Source organism: Pristiophorus japonicus, chromosome 20 (assembly GCF_044704955.1).
Source record: "Pristiophorus japonicus isolate sPriJap1 chromosome 20, sPriJap1.hap1, whole genome shotgun sequence".
NCBI lineage: Eukaryota > Metazoa > Chordata > Chondrichthyes > Pristiophoridae > Pristiophorus > Pristiophorus japonicus.
The window spans coordinates 87,546,924-87,553,011 of record NC_091996.1 but is presented as its reverse complement, the minus strand read 5'-3'; the positions used below and the strand labels follow the sequence as shown (position 1 = coordinate 87,553,011).

The 6,088-nt window shown below is 56.5% G+C and overlaps 1 protein-coding gene across 1 annotated transcript in view; it reads left to right on the top strand.

Moving 5' to 3' along the window:
• The first annotated feature begins 332 nt into the window (after positions 1–332).
• The window catches only part of LOC139232656 (phospholipid scramblase 2-like), a 43,506-nt gene continuing 37,750 nt past the window's right edge, over positions 333–6,088 (top strand). The window contains exon 1 of the mRNA XM_070863112.1: positions 333–339. The gene's annotated coding sequence lies outside the window, so the exon portion shown is untranslated. The remainder of the gene's footprint in view (positions 340–6,088) is intronic.

Genomic DNA, 6,088 nt, shown 5'->3' with positions numbered 1-6,088 from the left:
TGGCAAACTAGTCCTCCTTGTCATCTGCAACGAAGGAGGGTTCTGCTCGCCCGCCCACCTCAGCCCTGGTGCACACACGGCCACAAAGCAAAGTGGAGAAGGCGGGGGGGGGGGTGACGAAGAAGGGGGGAAGGACGGGGGGCGGGGGGGGGGCCGGGACAATGCAAAGAGGCTCACGGCCCGACCCGCCCACAGTCAGGGTGGCTGACGAGACCGGCGCTTAGTCCGACCCCCTTTACAGTGCAAAGGAGGAAGTCCCGAGAACAAAAGACTGATTCTTACTTCAGCTGTGAGGACGTCGTACCAACAAGCTGTGGGCCAGAGCCTGATGATCAACAGGTATGGCCATCGGGGGAGAGGTCGGGAGGGAGGAGGGTAATCAGAGCACAGTACAGCGTTTATTTTTTACCCCCTCCGCCAGCCCTTGCTTTTAACTTCCGTACAGCGAGAGAATGTGAAACTAAGCGAAATAACTTGCATTTATATAGCATCTTGCACAACCACCGGACGTCTCAAAGCACCCACACAGCCAAAGAAGTACTTTTTTGGGGGGAGTGCGGCCACTGTTGTGATGTACAGGGAAACGCGGGGGGGCCAACTTGCGCACAGCAAGCTCCCTCACACACACACAACAAGCTCCCACACACACACACACACACACACAGCAAGCTCCCTCACACACACACACACAACAAGCTCCCACACACACACACACACACACAACAAGCTCCCACACACACACACACACACACACAGCAAGCTCCCTCACACACACACACACAACAAGCTCCCACACACACACACAACAAGCTCCCACACACACACACACACACACACACAGCAAGCTCCCTCACACACACACACAGCAAGCTCCCTCACACACACACACATACACACAGCAAGCTCCCTCACACACACACACACACACACAGCAAGCTCACACACACACACAGCAAGCTCCCACACACACACACACACACACACACAGCAAGCTCCCACACACACACACACACACACACACAGCAAGCTCCCTCACACACACACACACACACACACAGCAAGCTCCCACACACACACACACACACAGCAAGCTCCCACACACACACACACACACACACACACACACACACAGCAAGCTCCCTCACACACACACACACACACAGCAAGCTCCCTCACACACACACACAGCAAGCTCCCTCACACACACACACACAGCAAGCTCCCTCACACACACACACACACACAGCAAGCTCCCTCTCACACACACACACACACACACACAGCAAGCTCCTACACACACACACACACACAGCAAGCTCCCACACACACACACACACATACACACACACACACATACAGCAAGCTCCCACACACACACACACACACACACACACACACAGCAAGCTCCCTCACACACACACACACACACAGCAAGCTCCCTCACACACACACACAGCAAGCTCCCGCTCCCTCACACACACACACACAGCAAGCTCCCTCACACACACACACACACACACACACACAGCAAGCTCCCTCACACACACACAGCAAGCTCCCTCACACACACACACACACACAGCAAGCTCTCTCACACACACACACACAGCAAGCTCCCTCACACACACACACAGCAAGCTCCCTCACACACACACACACACACACACAGCAAGCTCCCTCACACACACACAAACACACACACAGCAAGCTCCCTCACACACACACACACACACACAGCAAGCTCCCTCACACACACACACACACAGCAAGCTCCCTCACACACACACACACACACACACAGCAAGCTCCCACACACACACACACACAGCAAGCTCCCTCACACACACACACACACTCACTCAGTCACACTCACTCACACACACACACTCACTCACTCAGTCACACACACACACACACATACACTCACTCAGTCACACACACACAAACACACTCACATACTCACTCAGTCACACACACAAACACACACTCACTCACTCAGTCACACACACTCACACACACATACACTCACTCAGTCACACACACACAAACACACTCACATACTCACTCAGTCACACACATTCACACACATTCACACACACAAACACACACTCAGTCACACGCACTCACTCAGTCACACACATTCACACACATTCACACACACTCACACACACTCACACACACACACACTCACACACACTCACACACACTCACACACACTCAGTCACACGCACTCACACACACACACACAAACGCACACACACACAAACACACACTCACTCAGTCACACATACTCACACACACACACTCACACACTCACTCAGTCACACATACTCACATACACACACACAAACGCACACACACTCACACACACACTCACTCAGTCACACATACTCACACACACACACTCACACACTCACTCAGTCACACATACTCACACACACACACTCACTCAGTCACACTCACTCACTCACACACACACACACGACGAGGAGGAGTCTCAGTGCCGGGTTTCGCGATCGGTGCCCAGCCGTGGCTCAGTAGGTCGCACTCTCTCGCCCCCCCCCCCCCCCGGAGCCAGAAGGTTTTGGGTTCGACTCCGTCACCCCCACCCTCCACTCCAGAGCCCGTAATCCAGAGCTGACACTCCCAGTACCAGTACTGAGGAAGTGCCGCACTGTCGGAGGGGCAGTACTGAGGGAGTGCCGCACTGTCGGAGGGGCAGTACTGAGGGAGTGCCGCACTGTCGGAGGGGCAGTACCGAGGGAGCGCTGCACTGTCGGAGGGGCAGTACTGAGGGAGTGTCGCACTGTCGGAGGGGCAGTACTGAGGGAGTGCCGCACTGTCGGAGGGGCAGTACCGAGGGAGCGCCGCACTGTCGGAGGGGCAGTACTGAGGGAGCGCCGCACTGTCGGAGGGGCAGTACTGAGGGAGTGCCGCACTGTCGGAGGGGCAGTACTGAGGGAGTGCCGCACTGTCGGAGGGGCAGTACTGAGGGAGTGCCGCACTGTCGGAGGGGCAGTACCGAGGGAGCGCCGCACTGTCGGAGGGGCAGTACTGAGGGAGCGCCGCACTGTTGGAGGGGCCATCTTTCAGATGAGACGTTAAACCGAGGTCCGTGTCTGCTCTCTCAGGTGGGCGTAAAAGATCCCACTATTTTCGAAGAAGAGCAGCGGGAGGAGGGGGGGGGGGTGCGATGGGAGATCTCCCCCCGACCCGGGGGTCCTGGTCAATATTTATACCTCAACCAACGTCGCGAAAAACCAGATGATCTGGGTCATTATAGCAACGCTTGCTTGTGGGATCTGTCCGTGCACAAATTGGCTGTCGCCTGTCCGACATCACTGCATGGCAACGTAAAGCGCTTCGGTACAACATGAAAGGCGCTATAGAAATGCAAGAACCTTGTCTTAAACCTGTAGCAGCACTGCCTGCGTTGAGAATGTTCCCGTGTTGATTTGCCTCTGATGTATGGGGTCACTGTGGCGTGCTTATAAGTTATACCCATGCACTTGGTCCTATCCTCCTGGTCAGAGACTGGCCACTGAGTGGATGCAGTCCAGGTTATACAGCCTCCTCCCTCCATTACCCCAGCCCCACATGGGATACCCTCCCTCTCGCCCCCCCCACCCATACTCCAATGTCACAAAACATATCCCTAGCACCGACCTCTGGCTCTTGAGTCAGAATTTCCAAACATGTCTTGCAAAGGTTCCTGAGGCCTTATCATTCTGTTACTGCTTCTTGTCTAATGGCGTTACGGGCATCAGCGCTCCTAATGCCCTGGTACTGCCATCTTAGGGCCGAGGCATTCCAACTATCCATGCATGCCCATCTTTGATGCTGGCGTACCCACGTTCTGGAGCACTGCCATCTTTGAGCCTGGCGTACCCACGTTCTGGAGCGCTGCCATCTTTGAGCCTGGCGTACCCACGTTCTGGAGCGGTGCCATCTTTGAGCCTGGCGTACCCACGCTCTGGAGCGCTGCCATCTTTGAGCCTGGCGTACCCACGCTCTGGAGCGCTGCCATCTTTGAGCCTGGCGTACCCACGCTCTGGAGCGCTGCCATCTTTGAGCCTGGCGTACCCACGCTCTGGAGCGCTGCCATCTTTGAGCCTGGCGTACCCACATTCTGGCGCGCTGCCAGCTTTGAGCCTGGCGTACCCACGATCTGGCGCGCTGCCAGCTTTGAGCCTGGCGTACCCACGATCTGGCGCGCTGCCAGCTTTGAGCCTGGCGTACCCACGATCTGGCGCGCTGCCAGCTTTGAGCCTGGCGTACCCACATTCTGGAGCGCTGCCATCTTTGAGCCTGGCGTACTCGAGTCCCAGGTGACTATTTTGTAATCAATTCATTCAACCGCAGAAGAATGAGCGCTTGGCCAGAATTGCACGTGGCACCGACCTAAACATGTTGATGGAATCTAACCCCACCAGGGTTTGTTGACGTTACATTGTGGGCCCCATCGTTTGCAGGTCAGGTAGCTGGCAACTAAATATCGCAAAGCATTTGCCGCCCCCTTTCTCGGAGGCCCTCATCGGCCGCAGGTGCCCGTGGGCCTCCAGCCACGGCCTGGCCACCCTGCGAGCGCTGAGATCCGGCAAGGGAAGGGAAGGGGAGACTCGGTAGCACGATGTGGCATTGTTGCAACGGGTGAGAGGCCCTGAGACCACGCGGGGAAACCCGTCACTCCGGGCCAGAGCGTGGGCCTGGGCGGAAACTGGAAACCATGCCGACAGTCGTCAAGGCCCTCCCTAAATCTCTCAGGCTCGCTCTCCTCCTTTAAGGCGCTCTGTTGAAACCGGCCTCTCAGACCAAACATTTAGTGAGCCTGTCCTAATGTCTCCGTCTTTGGCTCGATGTCAAGTTCTTTGTCTGATGACACGCACCCGCGGAGCGCCTGGGGGACGGATTTAACCGGGTTAAAGGCGCTATATGAACGGAGGTGGTTGCTGCCTTGGGCAGCCCAGCAGTGCCAATTGCAGATGTGTCTCCTCGCTGGAGTTAACTGCACGGAGCTGTAGTTTCCACTGAGTGGATCAAAAGTCTTGTTTTTTTTATTATTCGAAGGAAGCAGATGTTTGCAATAAGTTGCGTTGGGAGCTTGGCTCACCTCCCTCACTCTTAATTGCGACGTTCTAAAAACAACAAAAAAAAATGGCCACGTGGCTTCTGCGATGGAACGAGACAAAGGCCGGGATTTTTTGCAGCTGCGAGCTGGGGGGGTTGGGAAGCTGGGTTTACGAGAAAGAAGGACTTGCATTTATATAGCACCTTTCAACGACCACCGGACATCTCAAAGCGCTTTACAGCCAATGAAGTACTTTTGGAGTGTGCTCACTGTTGTAATGTGGGAAACGCGGCAGCCAATTTGCGCACAGCAAGCTCCCACACACAGCAAGGTGATAATGACCCAGATTATCTGTTTTAGTGATGTTGATTGAGGGATAAATATTGGCCCCAGGACACCGGGGAGAACTCCCCCTGCTCTTCTTCGAAATAGTGGCTGTGGGATCTATTACCCGAGAGCGCAGACGGGGCCTCGGTTTAACGTCTCATCCGAAGGACGGCACCTCCGACAGTGCGGCACTCCCTCAGCACTGCCACCCCGACAGTGCGGCACTCCCTCAGCACTGCCACCCCGACAGTGCGGCACTCCCTCAGCACTGCCCCTCCGACAGTGCGGTGCTCCCTCAGCACTGCCCCTCCGACAGTGCGGCGTTCCCTCACTACTGCCCCTCCGACAGTGCGGCACTCCCTCAGTACTGCCCCTCCGACAGTGTGGCATTCCCTCAGTACTGCCCCTTCGACAGTGCGGCGCTCCCTCAGCACTGCCCCTCCGACAGTGCGGAGCTCCCTCAGCACTGCCCCTCCGACAGTGCGGCGCTCCCTCAGTACTGCCCCTCCGACAGTGCGGCGCTCCCTCAGCACTGCCCCTCTGACAGTGCGGCGCTCCCTCAGCACTGCCCCTCTGACAGTGCGGCACTCCCTCAGTACTGCCCCTCCGACAGTTCGGCGTTCCCTCACTACTGCCCCTCCGACAGTGCGGCTCTTGCTCAGTACTGCCCCTCCGATTGTGCGGCGCTCCGTC